A 6,000-nucleotide genomic window follows, 5' to 3' on the forward strand; every position below is an offset into this window, starting at 1 on the left:
TCTTATTCATTTGAAGATAACTTGTTTGGCAGTGACTTCTTTGATTCTTTATTAGTTCCTGGGATACCAGTGAAATTAAATATGGCTGGGAGGAGACAGAGAGAGAAAGATACATTAAAAAACATAGATTAAGAATTGCATGTATATCCTTCTACTCAGATTCTAGCTACCACTTCTATACTCAGATAAAATAACCCCTTCCAATTAATTGAGGTTTTACTATATATTCCATGAAAAACTAAATTTTTGACTTGTTCAGTAACCACTGCTATGTAAAGGCACTAGGTGACATTAAAGGGGGATCCTCTGTTCTCTAATGGCTTTAGACTCTGTCGAGTACAAAGCTCAAAGCCAAGACCTGCCAATAACGTAGGATACAGGGTTTGCATTTATTATATATCTCCCATGTGCTAGGCCATTGTGCAGAACTTAAACACACGTGCCTTTGACAACTCGGATATTATTATTATCTTCAGAAATGTGGGATATTTTACATATCTCATGTTTAGTAACCATTTACTATTTATTAAATGTACACATAACTTGAATTTGGATTTCACTGCATTTTTTAAAAAAAGTTTCTATTTCAGAACATTTTGAACTCATTACCCAGCTTCAGTAATCAACATTTTGCCCATGTTGACGATTTACTTTGTTTGTCCATCAGCAAGTATTTCTTGAGAACTTCCACACTGTGGTATTTTGTAATCCCAGATAAAAAAATACTACAGCTTTTGTGCCATAGGGTGTGTTGGCTGCTGTTCTCTGTGAAGGTAAGAGGGCAGAAGGATCAGCTGGGTAATTATCCTCCAGCTGACATTTATCAGCTATTATAATTATCAGAAGCCAGCACTACAGGTGCTTCTGTTGTCTCCTGCTTTGGAAGGAGAAGGAATGGGAAGGGGAGAACAATTTCCTTTTTTATCCAGGTTTCTGCCTAGGCTGCTAACCTTCCTCCCCCAAATGCAAACACACACACACACCATGTACCCGAAACGTTTCGGCGGAGTTGAGAATTGAAAAATGAAATACTGCACTTAAGGCCTTCCTTGTTTCAGGTTAGTACTTTCTTTTTCTTTCTAGCCTTTTAACTCTTTTATTCCCCTCTCTGATTTCGCCAACCCTTTGCTCTTTGCTCTCCCTCAACCTCAGTTGTCTAATAATTAGTACATCCCAAGGTTGTTTTTCACTGCCTCTGCTGTTGGTAGGGTCAGAGCTTCTCCCTTGCTACCAGGTTCTGTGGCTGGTAGAGGGCAGTGAGGAGCCCTCCTTTGGCATTCCAAGGGTTGGTGAAGGACATTGCAGACAAAATCAACAATATGTGCAAAGGCACAAGAGAAAGAATGAAATATAGATTACTCTGGCTAAAGTACAGTGGCTGTTGAGGGAGGTGGTTTAGCAGTGAAGCTGGGGAGAGAAGCAGTTGCTCATGTTGAGGGGCCATGTATACCATGTATACCATTCTTGAAATGTTGGACTGTGCAGTCTTTGGGGCACCTACCATGGAATTTAAAAAGACCACCACAATTGGGTATGTGATTTGGGATGACCACTTGGCATCAGGGTGAGGATTGGAGAGATGAACCAAGACCGGAGGCAGGAAGAGCAGTTTAAAGGCCATTTCCTTAACTTAGGAAGAAAACTGGGAAGGTTGCAGTGAGCTTTAGCCAAAGTTTGAATTGAGGTTCTATTTATATATTTGTCAGGGAATACAGTAAAAAGATCAGGTTTGCTGGAAGAAAACTTAAGTTCCAGTTGTTTAAGGGACTTCCAGGTGGAGGTGTTGAAAAGGCAGCTAGAGAAACATTTGGTGCTACAGATAGCTTTGAGACTAATCATCTGTAGGGGGTGATTTGAGTCATGGAACTAGATCAGTTCAGGAGAGTTGAAGATGATAAATCTGAAGAGAGAATCTAGAAGAAAAGAGAGAGGTAAGAGGGAAATAAGAACAGAGGATGTTATGGGAATCAGGAGAAAGTTTCAAGGAGAGAGTGAGCACTGGTATCTGATGCTGCAGAGAGGATAAAACAGTATGAACAGGGAGAGAATATGAAACCAACAAGTATATAAACCATTCTTGCAAGGAACTTGACTGTAAGAGGTAGAGGCAATGGACAGAGGGTGGACATGGTGATGAGAAAGAGAGTTTGCTTTTTAAAGATGAGCTAGATACGTGCCTGTTTAAATGATGTCAGGAAGGAGCCAGCAGGGTAAAGATGTATCTGACTGCTGGAACAGTCTGAGGCCTCATATGACACTGGTCGATTTAATTGACACTAGTCGATTTACACTCAGTCAGCTGTATTGTTATAGAAGCTTCTAGACAAATACAGACTACAATGGAAGGAAACAACACAAAAGAGCAGAAATTTTATGTATTTAGCATGCTTAAAATTCTCTGAGTAGATGTTAAGAATGATCACAAAATGCTTTATAAATGTTTGTGTTTTCTGTAACTATTTCATATGCCTGATTTTCAGTATCAAATTGTTCAAAGGGCTCTTCCTGATTTAAAATATTGTCACTTGTGGGCCGGGCACGGTGGCTCACGCCTGTAATCCCAGCACTTTGGGAGGCCGAGGCGGGTGGATCACGAGGTCAAGAGATCGAGACCATCCTGGTCAACATGGTGAAACCCCATCTCTACTAAAAATACAAAAAAATTAGCTGGGCATGGTGGCGCATGCCTGTAATCCCAGCTACTCAGGAGGCTGAGGCAGGAGAATTGCCTGAACCCAGGAGGCGGAGGTTGCGGTGAGCCGAGATCGCGCCATTGCACTCCAGCCTGGGCAACAAGAGTGAAACTCCGTCTCAAAAAACAAACAAACAAACAAAAAAAAACACAAAAATATTGTCAGTTGTAAAGTTTAGGAGCTTTATGTCAGTGTTGAAGTGAGAATAAGAAATAAAAACATGGATTTTATGTACTCTTATGTAGTGAAAATATGATGGAATAGCACATCAGTTTGTTCAAGCCATCTTAAAATATCTAGATTTGTTGGAAGTCACCCATGCATAGATTTAGGTCAAATAGAATAAAATATTTAGGTACATTGTGGATATTTCTATTTTTAATGGAAATATACATTTACATCATGTAATGATAAACACAGTATATGTTGGTATGAAAATACTTGGAGGTGATAAATAATAGTGCCAAATAACATTGGTGCAGATTTCTTAATGAAATTTTCTGTAATTCCTGGCCTTACAGAAGAACTTTTAATAACTAATAGCAGTGATTTGGTTGAGGCACTAAGGGACTGACTACAGTCTGGGTCTGTTTCTCTACTTACAAGCTTTCAGCCTCCATATCTTCATATTTTGAATAACAGTACTACCCAAAAGGTTGCTGTGAGGATTAATTGAGCTAATACATGGAAAAAAGTACATGTAAGTTCTCAATAAATATTAGATATTATTATTATCTGTAGACATAAGTCATCTTCTGAGAGAAATAAATTACCACCCATGGCACTGCTGACATCAATGACTGGGCAATTTTATCAGTCTTTGTCCTTACAATATTAGTCTTCATATTGTTCTGACCATAAAGTGGACTTCATCTCCTAAGACCACATAAACTGGGAGAAATAGAAATCAGCTAATAAATATAAACCAACATTTTTTATTTTTCTTTGGTCTTCTTTTTTGCTTAAGTGGAGTAAGGTGATATTGCATTGTGGTTTTGATTTGTGTTTCCCTGATTATTAGTGATGAGCGTTTTTTCATATGTATGTTGGCCATTTGTGTATCTTCTTTTAATAATTGTCTATTAATGTCCTTTGCCCATTTTTGAAGGGATTGTTTTTTTCTTACTGATTTGAGTTTGTTGTAGAGTTTGGATATGAGTCCTTTACCAGATGCATAGATTGTGAAGATTTTCTCCTACTCTGTGGGTTTTCTGTTTATTCCTACTTACTGTTCCTTCTGCTGTGCAAAAGCTATTTAGTTTAATTAGGTCCCAGCTATTTATCTTTGTTTTTATTAAATTTGCTTTTGGGTTCTTGGGTCATGAAATTCTTGCCTAAGCCAATGTCTGGAAGGATTTTTCCAATGTTATCTCTAGAATTTTTATAGTTTCAGGTCTTAGGTTTAAGTCCTTAATATATCTTGAGTTGATTTTTGTATAAGGTGAGTGATGAGGATCCAGTTCCATTCTCCTAATGTGGCTTGCCAATTATCCCAGCACCATTTGTTGTAAAGGGTGTCCTTTCCCTATTTTATGTTTTTGTTTACATTGTTGAAGATCAGTTGGCTGTAAGTATTTGGGTTTCTGGGTTCTCTTTTCTGCTGCATTGGTATCTGTGCCTATTTTTATACCAGTACCACACTGTTTTGGTGACTATGGCCTTATGGTATAGTTTGAAATCAAGTAGTGCGATGCCTCCAGATTTGTTGTTTTTGCTTAGTCTTGTTTTGGCTCTGCATGCTCTTTATTGGTTCCATATGAATTTTGTAATTGTTTTATTCTAATTCTGTGAAGAATGATGGTGGTATTTTGATGGAGATTGTGTTGAATTTGTAGATTACTTTTGGCAGTATGGTCATTTTGACAATATTGATTCTACCCATCCATGAGCATAAGATGTGTTTCCATTTGTTTATGTCATCTGTGATTTCTTTCAGCAGTATTGTGTAGTTTTCCTTGTAGAGTTTTTTTGACTCCTTGGTTATGTATATTCCTAAGTGTTTTATTTTATTTTTTGCAACTATTGTAAAAGGGATTGAATTCTTGATTTGATTCTCAGCTTGGTCACTGTTAGTGTATAGACGAGCTACTAATTTGTGAACATTAATCTTGTGTCTGGAAACTTTGCTGAATTCTTTTATCAGCTCTAGGAGCTTTCTGGAGGAGTCTTTCAGGTTTTCAATGTAAATGGTCATATCGTCAGCAAACAGTGAATTTGACTGCCTCTTTACTGATTTGGATACCCTTTATTTATTTCTCTTGTCTGATTGTCCTGGCTAGGACTTCCAGTACTATGGTGAGGAGGAGTGGTGAGAGTGGGCATCCTTGTCTTGTTCCAGCTCTCAAAAGGAATGCTTTAAAATTCTCCCCATTATTATGTTGGCTATATGTTTGTCATAGATGGCTTTTATTACATTAAGGTGTGTCCCTTGTATGCCAGTTTTGCTGCGACTTTTAATCAAAAAGGGATGCTGAATTTTGTCAAATGCTTTTTCTGAAATGCTTTTTCTGCATCTATTGAGCTAATCATGTAATTATTGTTTTTAATTCTGTTTATGTGGTGTATCATATTTATTGACTTATGTATGTTCTTTTTATCAATTTTTTTTTTTTTTTTTTTTGAGATAGAGTCTCACTCTGTCACCCAGGCTGGAGTACAGTGGTATGATCTCGGCTCACTGCAACCTCTGCCTTCCAGGTTCAAGTGATTCTACCATCTCAGCAACCTGAGTATCTGGGACTACAGGCTTGTGCCACCATGCCCAGCTAATTTTTTGTATTTTTAATAGAGACAGGTTTTCTCCAAGTTAGCCAGGCTGGTGTTTAACTCCTGTCCTCAAGTGATTCGCCTAGCTTGGCCTCCCAAAGAGTGGGATTACAGGTGTGAGCCACCATGCTAGGCCCCTTGATTATAATATTTTCATGGCATCTTTAGAGTTTTCTACATACAAAATCATAACACTAAGATAATTTTACTTTTTAATTTTCAATTTGTTTTTTTGTTTGTTTGTTTTCAAAACAGAATGTTCCCCAGGCTGGAGTGCTGGGGTGCAATTTTGACTCACTGCAACCTCCGCCTCAGCCTCCTAAGAAGCTGGGATTACAGATGTGCACCACCACGCCATGCTAATTTTTGTATTTTTAGTTGGCCAGACTGATCTCAAACTTCCAGCCTCAGGTGATCTGCCCACCTTGGCCTCCCAAAGTGCTAGGATTACAAATGTGAGTCACTGCACCTGTTTATTTCAGTTTGAATGCTGTATTAATCAGGGTTTTTTTTTTTTTTTTTTGGTGTGTGTTTGTGTTTT

Source organism: Sapajus apella, unplaced genomic scaffold (assembly GCF_009761245.1).
Source record: "Sapajus apella isolate SASKATOON/1434 unplaced genomic scaffold, GSC_monkey_1.0 scaffold79, whole genome shotgun sequence".
NCBI classification, from domain to species: domain Eukaryota; kingdom Metazoa; phylum Chordata; class Mammalia; order Primates; family Cebidae; genus Sapajus; species Sapajus apella.